Source organism: Falco biarmicus, chromosome 2 (assembly GCF_023638135.1).
Source record: "Falco biarmicus isolate bFalBia1 chromosome 2, bFalBia1.pri, whole genome shotgun sequence".
NCBI lineage: Eukaryota > Metazoa > Chordata > Aves > Falconiformes > Falconidae > Falco > Falco biarmicus.
The window spans coordinates 7,382,264-7,395,615 of record NC_079289.1 but is presented as its reverse complement, the minus strand read 5'-3'; the positions used below and the strand labels follow the sequence as shown (position 1 = coordinate 7,395,615).

The 13,352-nt window shown below is 47.1% G+C and overlaps 1 protein-coding gene across 2 annotated transcripts in view; it reads right to left on the bottom strand.

Moving 5' to 3' along the window:
* Nucleotides 1–2,662, bottom strand: part of SYTL2 (synaptotagmin like 2) — a 64,528-nt gene extending 61,866 nt beyond the window's left edge. The window contains exon 1 of one of the 2 annotated variants that reach the window (XM_056329019.1): nucleotides 2,599–2,662. The gene's annotated coding sequence lies outside the window, so the exon portion shown is untranslated. Of the gene's footprint in view, nucleotides 1–2,105; nucleotides 2,410–2,598 lie in introns of those variants that run through there. The other variant, XM_056329018.1, reaches the window with a different exon arrangement.
* Between the last annotated feature and the right edge of the window lie 10,690 nt (nucleotides 2,663–13,352).

Below are 13,352 nucleotides of genomic sequence, written 5' to 3'. Positions count from 1 at the left end.
AAATAAGCTGACTTTAAATGCAACAGATGATGGACTTTAAGCACCAGAAGGTTACCTACTGCTTTAGCAGTTACCTGCTAGTCAGCCAACCCGAGTGAAGAACACTTTCTGTGCAGAGAGGAAAAAAAACCCACACAAAAAAACCTTTACTAAGGCTCAAAAGAAGTCACTATCAAATAAAGACTGACTTCCACAGGACAGAACCATAACTTTTAATTAAAGAAAATAAAATTAAACTTTTTTTCCTACTGAGAGACTATGAATTACTTTTATGTTTCCTTGCAAATAATGTTTTATTAGAATTTTGTTTGAAGTCTGTTTTTTTCCTTTCTGTCATGAGCACAGGGAACAACACAAGGTAGAAAACAAGCAATTTGTTTGACTTCATCCCACTGTTTAAATACCTGGTTAAGCCTTTTTTCTAGATGCAACAGTTAAAGTCTCACCTTCTGTACAAGCATCAAAGTTTTTCTCCAAGTACTAAATTGGAGCAGTACTCCCACCTGGGAAACTGGCAAGTGTCTCCTGCAGAATAATGGGAGTTTACTCCAGAAAAATCTATCTGTCCATGGTCACTACCCAGTGCTTCAGAGAAAAAACATTCACCTTTCCATCATTCATTTTTGGTGACAATGGAGATTTTTTTTCACTATGGCATCTTTGTCAGCATCGGTAAACAAGAACACAAAGACCTGTTTCAGTGAATTTTAAAAGTCTGACAGTGAAACCGATAATGCATTATTATGGGCTGCAAGAGATGCTGGAAGGAAATTTCTTTAACATGAGACAGGTCCAATGACAGCTTCAGAAAATTCAAGAACATGCCTTACAGCCAAAGCACAGGCCTGCTGCAGCAGTAAGGTGGAAACGGACCAAGCGAGATGTTTACTATTTCCTTGCCTTAAAACTAGACACAATCACACTAAAATATGGTAACAGTGTACAAGTATTTTGTAACACTGTAACATTATTAGTAGTATTTTATGATGCAGTTATACATAAATAACACAGCTGCAAGTGGACAGGGACTTGCAATACACTTGCCCAAATAGGGCACTGGAAAACCTGTGCCTATAGTGAAATCTGCAAGACCAAAGGATGTAGTGTGTGCAAGAAAGTCATCAGGTGAAATCAAAATAAAACTGCAGAACAAAGAGGAGATATATCTAATGAAACCAGAATAACCCTGCAAAATGAATATGAAAGATGCCTAGCAAAATTACAACAAGTCTTACTCCCCGAAATAATATGAACTATGTAAAAGGCAAATGAGACCATCCCCTTTTTTCCAGGGAGGCAGCAAGGAACATAAAACTCCAACAATAAGCAAGGAAGGAGGGTAATTTATGAAAATCACAAAACTCTTACTTTAATTTCAGCTTCTCTTGCCAAAGAGTTCTCAAACACTTTACTTTGACTTCAGCAACTGAGACCATCAAGAACTGTAGCCATCAGTTCCATGGCATTATATATTCCTAGGTTTACTAGCACTTACAGATGCAATTGTCAAGAACTGTTTGGGAAAGGTAGTGCTAATGACTGATGGTAATTAGGAACTAATGACTAGAAAGCTGTATATGAGTTTAGTAAAGTGTTTGATTCATCAGTTTTTTAAATACTCCATCACAGTGAGCTCCAATTCCCTGATATGTGTAAACACACATTTTGTTGCAACACTTTGCTTCTTTTATCAAAGAAAATCAAGTTTCTTTTCAGAGCACCCTGTCAAGCATGTTTTAAGTCCCCTTCCCTTACACGTTTGAGAAAGTTCAAAACTACTAGTCTTGCCTCTTGCCAGTCTGTCCCCAGATTTAAGCGACTTTTATTCTGCAACGGCAATCATGTAAACGGCTCCTGCTGACATAGGAAAAGCACAACCAAGTGCATTAGACTTTAGCAATTCTGCAATTTGTTCCTGAGACAGCATAGAAGATGCAATTCCTTTAGTGCTTTGAAATGAAAGTGCTGACTATTTACACAAAGGTCATTAACATCTCTCAACCGAGATCTAAGCGCCCTCCTTTGAATAAAAAGCGCCCTTTTATTAAAGCAGGCCTCTAGAGCGGCTGGGCGCGGGTAGGTTTGTACAGTTAGTCGGCTCTCACCGCCAGCCGGGAGCACCCCTCAGCAGCAGCGCGATGTCCCGGTGCACGGTCCCCCTCGCAGGGCAGGGGCTGCAGCTCTTCATACCCGCTCCCCGCCGTCGGTTGTAAGGAAAGTCGCTGACAGCGGCGCTTCCCCTCGGCCTGAACAAGTGGGGCTGGGCAGGGGAGCCACCTGCCAGCCCTCCCCCGTCCGCAGGCGAACGGGCCCTGCGAGCTTCCCGCAGCAGGAACACCGGAGCGGCTTGGAGCCAGGACTCCTCAGCTGCCAACAGACTCACCCTCACGCCGTTCCAGCACCGCAAGCACGGGTGGTTTATATTTTTGGCCTCTGAGTCACTCCATTAGCGAGGCACCCCCACCCCCCGAAACCCCTCAGGGCTGCCTCACCCCTCCCGCCGCCTCAGCGAGCCGGGGGCAGCACCCCGCCGCCGCCACCTCAGCCCCGCCGCCGCCACCTCAGCCCCTCCGCCCGGCCACAGGCAGCGCCGGTTACCTGCCGCCGGCCGGCAGCCGCTGCCCCGCGCCGCCTCCCCGCTTGTCTGAGGGGAAGGGAGGCGGCGGCGCGGGGAGAGGCAGCCCCTGCCCGCCGCCGCGGGGCCAATGGCGGCGGCGCGTCCCTCAGAGCGGGGCGGCTCCCCGCGGCCCGGGCCCGCCCCCCGCCGCCCCCGCGCGCCGGTTCGTGCCACCTGTGGCACCGGGAGGGTGCTCCGGGGCGGCGGGGCGGGTTTGTGCGGGAGCTGCTGAGGCAGAGGTAGGGGGGGGCAGGCTCGCTCCGCGGCGGGAGTGGCTGTTCCGCATCGGGTCCACGCAGGGAGTATCGGCTTGGCTTGGCTTGGCTTGGCTTGGCTAGCAGCCTTGGGGGGAAACGATCAGTATTTTACTTTACCTGGCGATAGGCAACCTGAGAGGCGTGAGCGTAACGCCCTGTTTGCAGTAAAGATACAGGCAGCGATAGCAGAGGTTTCAGTCGTCTGTTTGTCCGGGAAGCCGCTGTAAGTGCTTTTCTGTTTAATTAGTGGCACGGAATGCACACGCCACCATTCATGGGATGTTTCAGCAGGACCTTCCCCTCGAAGCACCTCTCGCTCAGCAGCCAAGGCACCCAGGCGGTTTCTGAGGCTGGAGTCCCTCCGGGAGCAGGGTGACAGCACCGACCCGCTGGTGTGGTGGTTATTTTCCCGTTATGCGTGTTCCTCTCACAGCACTTGCTTTACATGTGAATCCATGTTGGGGGCAGCTGGAGGATCTCAGCCCCCGGAGGGCCTAGGAGCAGGGCCTGCTGTGCTCCGCGGGCAGCCCGCCCGTTTGCTCTGGTCTCGCTCGCAGCTGCCTGGTTTTATGCGACTTTGCCCTTGTATCCCCAGCCTGAGTCCATTAGCTCCCCAGGGCTTAGACCATCAGCTCTGGCTTCCTGCTGTCAGTTCTTACGTTTCACTCAAACTTGGATCCAGTGAAACAACTTCATGCTTTTTAAAGGAAATTTAGTATACATGGTGCTGGTATGAAGGTTTGGTAAATTACATGTCTTTTCAATTTCATGTATTTTATATGTGGCTTTTCCTTCCTGATGACAAAATTAGGGACTAGAGCATGCTTTATGCACCATCCAGTAAAGTTCTGAGTTAATAAGCCTTTAATAAGGCTTCTGTTCAGTTCACAAGGATCGAAGCGAATTAGAGACCTTGTGAAAGCCTAGACCTCAGTTTCTCCCTCCAATAATTTTCATTCAAGCATCTCTCATCCATATATCCTGCATATTCATCTTAATGCAACATACTAAGCCGTATCTATTCAAACCCACACAGAACTCCTGTTCACTGCAGAACAGGGAACGTTCAGTATGTTCCTTAGAAATGGGGCCCTTTTGGCACTCTTGCTACATGGAACTTATTTTCTGTGGTATTAAATATCTCTTTTTTTTCCTCTCTCACAGCAGTCCTGAAGAATAAAGAAGGCAGGGGTAAAACAGCCTTTTGGAGACCAGACACACTGTTATCAGCTGGCAGATGTGGGTACACCTGGCCCTTGCTTGATGGAGCCAGAACTGATGGGCCTGGTGTACCCACTGCCGAAACCAATACCCTCTTTGATCAAGGACTTTGGACCCAAGCTTAGGGAAAAGCAGCTCCTTGCTGCTAGGAAGTTCCAGGTGCCAGGAGCCTCCAGCATGTGACAAGTGATGGCTGCAAAACTGAGTATGGGGTGTGTGCTGCGTCTGTTAAAATTACAGAATGGTCAGCGTTGAAAGAGACCTCTGGAGATCATCTAGTCCAACCACCTGCTAAAGCAGGTTGTGCAGAATTGTGTCCAGGCAAGTTCTGAATGTCTCTGGAGAAGGAGACCCTACAGCCTTTCTGGGCAGCTGTGCCAGGGCTCTGGTCACCCTCAGGGTAAAGAAGCTTTTCCTCATATTCAGATGGAACTTGTTGTGTTGCAGTTTGTGCCTGTTGCTGCTTGTCCTGTGTCTGGGCACCACTGAAAAGAGCCTGGCCCTGTCCTCCTGACACTCGCCCTTGAGATGTTTGTAGGCATTGATGAGATCCCCCCTCAGCCATCTCTTCTCCAGGCTGAGCAGCCCCAGCTCCCTCAGCCTTCCCTCATCAGGGAGATGCTCCGGTCCCCTCACTATCTTAGTAGCCTCTTCTGGCCCCTCCCCAGTAGCTCCCTGTCTCTGTGGAGCTGGGGAGCGCAGAACGGAACACAGTGAAATATGTATGTTCGCTCCTATTCACATTTAGTTTAGTGATTTGTTCTTGAGATGTATTCAAATGAAATCTGTGGAAATATGTATGCAAGGGCTGTCCCAGCTCAGACTGGTGGCCAGTTCATAGCTTGAGTGTTTGCAATAAAGGAGAAACTGAAAATACCTGAACAACCTGCATGGTAAAGACCCTCAGACGGAATCCTCAGTAACTTCAGATGGGAAAAGTCTACAACCAGTATACAGCCTGTCCCCACAGTGGCTCTGCACTGGTGTAGTAGATCTGAAGAATCTGGGTGTTTTTTGTAAGCATTGAGCAGGTGTTTTTCATGTGAATTGAGCCTGAACACTAAAGGTGACACCAAGAGAACAAAAACTAGTAATGAAAGGATGGGCCCTATGAACCCTCCTCTTTGTGTTCTCCGTACATTGCCACAGAGCTGTTAAGTTCTCAGCACAATCAAAAGATATAAGCATGTTTTTGATTGCAATGCAACACAAAGTGTTACGACATCTTCAGGAAACAAAAAACCCTGCAGATATCTTTATGTAGAGGTATTCCTGTCAGATGCAGAAAGTGGATCAGTTTTCTCCCTTCACCCCCTCATTCAACATGTCATTCTCCCTAGCCCCTATCCAAAGGAAAGAGGAAGTCATCCCATCTTCTCCCATTAACGGAAAAATAAATGCACGCTTCAGTTACAGAGCGGCAGGTATTAGGTTGAAAAGATAGTAACTTTCAGCAAAGCAAATCCACTGGATGCTGCTTTCCTTGCCCCAGCTTCATCCAGACAAAATCTCAGTCTCCTCTGAACACTCGGCTGCTCCCTGATGTGAATTAACATGAATCACAGCTAACTCAGATGCTGCTGATTCCAGTGCTGTAGTGATATTTCCCTGGCTGGTGGCTTTGACTGCATCGCTCCTTGCTTTGCATCCTTCATTTCGTTCCTGGGTCCCAAGGTTTGATTTTTTTTTTGTTGTTTGGTTTTTTCTCCCTTTAAAACCTTCTGCACTGTTAGGTTACATGATACAAGGCTCTTTTCCACACACACGAAGGAAGGCAGAGGAACAACAATGGGTGGAGGAGCCCAAGAAATACCCTGCCTGGCAGTTCCCAAGGCCATCACAGGAGCTATCAGCCCATCAAAGATCTCCACAGACAGGAAGGAGCATGGAGGCACAAGGGCAGGTGGGGGAGCCCAAGTAACCCCTTCAGAGACACAGCCCCTCCCCAGTCTGTCCCTGGGTGCCTCAGTACCTCACTGCCTGGGGGGGGGGGGGGGGGGCGGGGAACGGACATGATGTAGGATGCAAGCAAAGAGGATTTTCGGATTGCACAAGACCTACTATGGGATATTCAGGGCATGAGTCAAAGGTGTGGAAAAAAGAGGGATAAAGGTGGTTTGGAGAGGAACAAGCATGGGAAAACACAGATAAGGGGAGAAAAGGGGCCAGTCACATCTAAACAGGACTGGTCAGTGTACTTGTCTGCCCATGTCCTGCACCTGCTGAGCATTGTCCTGTCTTTTATTAAATGCCATTTCTACCTTTTTTTTAAATTATTTTGGAAGAGGGGGATGAGTAGCTTTCTATTCTGCGTGCTGCTGTGTGTAGGGGGGGTACTACTTCTGACCTCCTTTCTGAGTCATGTCACATGGGAGAGGCAAATCCTCTGTCATCTTACCAACAGAAGGCATTTCTTTACAACTTTAAAAACTAAGTCTTCAAAAATATTTTTTTAAATTATTAAAAAATATTTTAAAATGTAACAAGAAAATGTACACTGAAGGTGTAAACTGTGAAAGGAAACTGTGTAGGTAAATTAGCTGTATATGCTGCTGTCTGTGGTAAGAAAGAGATTGTCTTGATAACAATGATCATGAAAGAGATGGCTTTAACAAGCAAATGTGCACAAATAGGGCCTGATCATTTTCCTGCTCTTTTGCTCCAAGACAAACCAAACTTAAGTCCTGCTGCCGCTGACCAGGGCAACTTTATATTTGCACTATTATGCAGCTTTGCTAGCGATTGCCCTCAAATGCCCAGTTAAGGAAAAGACATGAAGCCCTCACCTGCTGTTTGATGAGTACTAGGAAGTGAGAAGGATTCTATGAATAGCTGCCGCTTTCCTCAAAGACTGATCAAGATAGTTTCTGCTTTGCAATTGATGAGAAATACTGTCTCATGTTAAATTAGATAGTCCTTTGTCAATAAACTCTTGATACTAGGTGCTTTCTGGTCCTTTCCATACGTAGTTTTAGGCTGTGACAATTGTTCTGTATGTGCACGTATCTGTAAAAAGAATAATTTGCTATTTTAAACTTGATCAGAAGACAGAGCCCAAACAAGTTGCATTTAATAGTGATGTACAAAAAATGGGTCTGGCACTTTGCATGGAAACTTCCAATCTCACCATGGCTTTACCCTCTCTTATCAGATTTCCAAAGTTAAAAATAAAACAAAACATGGAAGAAAAAAAAAGTTTAGAGAAACATGAGAACTTCTCTTCCAATTGTCAAGTCAGTGGGACAGCTCAGTAGGAAACTCAGCATTAGGGATGGAGTCAGAATAGGACCCAGCTCTCTGGAGTGAACTTTTCTTTCAGCAGCACTTTCTGCAACCCATCTTAGAAGGTCACTGAGAAGGAAACCGTGTTATCTGCATTGCTTCTTTTTGGTGCAACCTGTGTTTTCTGGGTTTCTTTCCCTCAGGGTGCAAGTCTGAGAATTTTGGAAAAAAGTGCCCCAAAAGAGTGAAGGTTTCTCCTGCCGTCCTAGAGGTTGTTCACAAAAGGTTTAGATTAATTTCTCTAGTTACTTAATTAAGCAACCCCTCAAATGGCCCTTTTGTCAATATTGATATTTATTGAAAGCAGCAGGATTTGCCGGCTCAAAACTAGCTCTAACAATACTGTGTTGTCTTACATTCTTTATTGTGATGGACATTTTGTCAGTGGAATGTAGGGCTTCTAGAGTTATATGCTCTGTTTCTGCCTTACTCCTAGATCCCATACCTTTCAGAGCCCTTCCCAGGTCCTATGTATACCTCCTCAGACTCTCAATGAGCTTTCTACATGGCTCAGGAGAAGCACGTGAGAGAAGAACACCTTCTTGGGCCATCCTTCCTTCAATATAACTAGAGCTGTTTGTTTCTCCACCAGGAACAGCCCATCACTTTCACTCCATCTCAGGCTTTGCAGAAGAGCAGGTTTTAATAAGAGCAGAATAGGACTTCCAATGCTTACCAGAGGATTCAAACATCTCTTGGATATTTTGCAACAAAAGGAACAGGGATTTTCCTTCCCTTCTCAAATTTTCCCCAGGGTCTTCTTGGGCAAGCCCCCACTGAGGGTTAGGTCACATAAAAAACAGAGTTGGAAGTCCCAGAAGTGGTCCAAGGCTGCACTTCCAGAGGAAGGCTTGCCAAGAGACCCTGGGCCCCAGAGAAGCACCCCTAGGTTCTGTTCAACACGCAATGCTTTTTTCTTCTCTGCTGATTGCACTGGCTCTAGTGGTAACATAGCCAGCCAATTCTTCGTGGCCTAGCTGCTATTTCCCTGCCTGTGTAGTCTTCCTATTCCTCACTTTCCTGTGGAAAATGCTTTTTGAGTATTTATTACTTGCTCTGAAGGCTTTGCAGGTCTGTTCAGTTGTCCTTCAGGACCTGAGCTGCTGCCTGCTGCACAGTAGGATGCTTGTCTTCCTGCAGTCAGTGGAGGGCTGAAGTGACAGAGGAAAATACATCAATGACCATGAAATCCCTGGTCAGAACAGTCATGCCTTACCTGGCTTCCCAAGCAGAGCAACACTTGAAAGCCTTCCCTGGGTTCAGTCTCATACCCAGGCTGAGGTTCAGGACAGGGCACCAGAGAGAAGAGGCAACACAGGACAGCAGAAGGTGGTGACTTCTTGCCTCAGTCAAGGAGACAATGTAAAAGAGGAGGGGCAATTTTAACCCACATGTCCTCAGAGGACTTGTACCCAGGTCTGTCAGCTGGGACATGTGGCCATATACATTGAAATTCTTTATGAAGAAGGAGGCCCATCATAGCCACCACAGCCTTGATGATGGCCTGGCTGAGCTGCAGATAGGGAAGGCAGAAGTTTGCTCCAACTGAATCTCACTGAACTCAGCATCCCCCAGACACAAGCTGCCGCTTTCCAAAAATAATTATTTCATAGAATCATAGACTAGTTTGGGTTGGAAGGGACCTTAAAGATCACCTAGTCCCAAGCCCCTGCCATGGGCAGGGACCTTCCACCAGCCCAGGCTGCTCCCAGCCCTGTCCAGCCTGGCCTTGAGCCCTGCCAGGGATGGGGCACCCACAGCTGCTCTGGGCAGCCTGGGCCAGCACCTTGCCACCCCCACAGTAAAGAATTTCTTTGTAATATCCAATCTAAATCTCCCCTCTTTCATCTTAAAGCCATTCCCCCTTGTCCTATCACTGCATGCCCTTGTAAAAATCTCCCTCCGGCTTCCTTGTAGGTGCCTTTAGGTGCTGGAAGTTGCTATAACATCTATAACGTCCTAGAGTCTTCTGTTCTCCAGGCTGAACAACCCCAGCTTTCTCAGCGTTATTCCTCTGGAGGAAATGGGCTTGCTGTTTTGTACCCACAGCCCTTCTGACTGAAAGGCCGCTGGGATTCAGCTGGTTGTCATCAGGAATTCTCCAGGCCCAGTTCCTGAGAAAGGAGGGAAGGTGGAATCCGCACACACAGCATTTCCATGCTCTTTAGCACCACCTTCCAGCTCCAGACGCTTTCATAGACAAGCTGCTTCCTCCCAAAGCTCTTTTGACCTGCCATCATAAAGCAGAAAGGCAGGTGAGCTCCAGCATCACAGCTGCTGCTGAAGGGCCAACAGAAGCAGCAACTCTCCACCACTTCTTCAGAGTCCAGACAGTCTACGACCACATAGCAGAACAAAGTTTAAATCTTGTCACAAAACTCATCTTCTGCCATTTGAGGGAAGGAACCTTTTTCCCAGTCTTGGAACTCAAGATTTATACCTTTTGATCACCTTTCCAGAACTGTATCAAAAAAAGCTGGGGAAAAAAGTCCTATGTAAAGTATGTACCAGTGAGAATATCTTGGTTTACCACCCAGATCTGTCTTAAATGGCAGTCCCATGCTCATCAGCATTAAGTTCTGGATTCAGGGGCAGATGTGAGATCTTTTACAATGCCTTCCTTCAAGCGTTCAGCTATTTCTCTTCCCCATCTTCTCTTCCTCGTTCCCTTTAGGTAACTCCTGTATGTTGCAGCACTCTCCAGACTATCAAGCTGCAACAAGGTCTTTCACCACCTCATATCAGCATACTCTTCATACAGTCCCTCTGCTGCCTTCTCCTTGTCTCACCTGATCCAGGGCATGTGTTCTCTCTCCTCTTGCTTTTTCCTCTCCTCTTGTTCCTCGGCTGTTCTCTCTTCATTGGCTCTCAACCACTTAACCAGCCACAGCTGCACCTTGTCTACATCAGCCAACCCACCGCCCCTGAAGCCAGCCCACAGCTGTATATTATCAATGCTACTTAACCCAGCTTCATTCCTCTACTCTTCTCACCCCCCTTTTTAAAATGTTGTTAACAATCATTACAACCTTTTTACAAATATTTTTCATACAGTCCTCTAACTCCTCTAGAAATCCCCCCCCCCTTTTTTTTTAACATTTCATACCTCATGTTTTAAACAACCATCACACACTTTTTACAAATAAACTTTTCATACGGTTCGGACAACTTGTCCCTGAACTCATACTCATATTCCTTCTTTACTTTTATCTTGGGCTTTTCATCTTCTGCAGGTTGATCACCTTTCTTCTTATCTGCTTTCTTAGCATCTGGGATTTTGATTTCTTCAGAAGGGGATTCTGATGAACTTAGAGTGCCTTGTCCTTTTGCCTCTTGGATCATACTGGACAGTAACCCGAGTGAGCTTTCAGCAGCTGCAGGTCTAGAATATAGCACTAACATCATTCTGTGTCCTGAAAAAATTCTTAACCTCTTTGGGGTCGCCCATTTCTTCTTCAGCTGGAGACACCTTCAATGAGCACATAAACACCAGCAAGAATACCACCAGGCCGAGCAGCAGCAGCAATGGCAGGAGCTGCTCCCAGCAATGCGCTGCTCCCATGCCTTCCCCTGACACAGCCATCACCACTGTCTAGCCAGATCCATTCTGGACCCGCCGCTGCTGCAGGCTGCTGCCACGTCTGGCTGGGTACTCCACCACTATCACCCGTTACCCTCAGTCCCTTAAATCCACAGCAGTCAGGCTTCCTTCTCTTTAATCCCAGTGGCTCACCTTTACTGGTGCCTGATCCAGATCCCCAGGCTCTTCCAACCTATCTCAATGTGATCTGGATCGCAGGCTATCCCCACCTGTCTCCGCTACTTTGGGCACCATCATCACTGTTCAAAGCTTCAAACACCTCCCAGCACAGCCATCACCGCTCATTACACCCAGTCTCATAATCTGAAGGGGCTCACATGGGGCACCAATTGTCACAGCACTCTCCAGACTATCAAGCTGCAACAAGGTCTTTAACCACCTCATACCAGCATACTCTTCATACAGTCCCTCTGCTGCCTTCTCCTCACCTCACCCAGGGCACGCTCTCTCTTCATTGGCTCTCAACCAGTTAATTTAACCAGCCACAGCTGCACCTTGTCTACACCAGCCAAACCGCCGCCCCTGAAGCCAACCCACAGTTGTATATTATCAATGCTAATTAACCCAGCTTCATTCCTCTACGCCTTTATACATATATTTTCTTTGTATGTTATATATATTGCATACATCATAAATATTGGTTCCTGATGACCATTAAAGGACAAATGTCTCACTCATTTTCAAGGGCAAGAAGGATCCAGGGAACTATCCAGAGCAGTCAGCCTAAACTCAGGCTTCAGGAAGATTATGAAGCAGATCTTCCTAGCACCCATGTTCAAGGTTGTTAACAGAGGGGCAAAGAAGAGCTGAAAGCACTGCCTGATCCGGGCAATGCTGTTAACCTGCAAAACAGGGACTCAAACTTACCATAATATTGTCTCTTTCTGCATGTAAGGCAAGACTTCCTAAAAGATCTAAGTAGTGTCTGCCCATGCAAATAGAAAAAGGCAAGGGGCACCCCTTGTCAAGTTTAAGCAAAGTTACTTTTTGGAATAGTGAGATTTAAATAAGTTCAAGTTAAAGGTCTTGTGCTACAAAGTACAAAGGTCAAGGCTGTGTTTATCCTTGCCAGCTGATTTAAGATGCTGTTCTTTCTTTTTCTGTCTTCTACTCAATGGCTTATGTGTCAGCTAGCTGCTGTGTCCTAATAACGTAATTAAATCCATAATATACAAGAAGGAAATGAAAAGTCACTAGTTTTTTTATGACTAGGGGTTGTTGGGGTTTTTTTGTGTGTAATTGTTTCTTTCTTTGCTTTCTCATCTGAAGTTATATGGGGCCACTGAATGAACATAAACAATTCCTATTGTCTTCAATATAGATGCATTGCAAATTACAATCTCTGTCTATAGAAAGCGTTTTGTTCTTGCTTTAATGGATACGCCTTAATTACAGGGACTGCTGTATTATGTCAAACAGGACTTGTCATAGGATAAGATACTCCTCCACAGGACTGGCCACAATCTGAACAAAGTAGGTAAACGTGAATTTTGACCAAGAATGAGGACAAAGGCATTTTAGTGATTCACAGATCTATTTCAGTGGTAGAGTATGGCTTCAAGGGTTATGTGGCTCAGGCACTGATGTCCTGTGAGAGACAACAATGTACAGAGCCCATCCAAAACCGATGGAGGTCCACTGGCCAGCAAGAGAGAAGCAGAAGTAATTCTGGACCAGCCTCCAACCCTTCTTTCCATCTTCTTCTGCCCTGTCCCCACTGCTGGGGCATGGCTTTTTGCACAACACTGATGTATGAGGCAAAGGGAGTTACAGGCAGTAGTGTATGGTCTATTACCAGGGTGGAGGAGCTTGCTCTGTCCCAATACCTTGGGTGGTTTAGGGTGCTTCTTCCTGAGAAACCAGCTCTGTGATCACAGTTGACCCAGCTCACATTTGGTGTGGAACTGCCCCTACAACCGCAGAGCTTGGAAACACTCTTTTTCTTGAGGATAGCTGCAATTTTACTTCACAATTTTAAGCCTGCCATCATAGTTATCCATTTGGGTGAAACTCAAGCTGCCCCACGACCTTTGCCGATCAGGAATCCCTCTCAGGACTTAAATAACCCCTGTGCCCTGTTAACATTTGCTTTCCTCGCTTCCTAAGACGGGTCGGACGTACAGGAGTCACAAAGCAAATGCACCTGGCTGTTTCTGCAGGAGAGGCTTGGAAGTGTTTCTCCCTGCCCCCGGCCCGACGCCGGCTCCCTCACAGCCCGCCGAGGGACGGCGGGGCGCTTTACGCGGGCTTTTTCCCCGTCGGCAAGCGCCACGCGCTGCCGCCAGAGGGCGCTGCCGCCCCGCGGAGGGCTCGGGAGGGCGGGGCGGCCGTTGCCGTGGCGCCCGGCGGCTGTTGGCGGGGAGGTGGCTGTTGG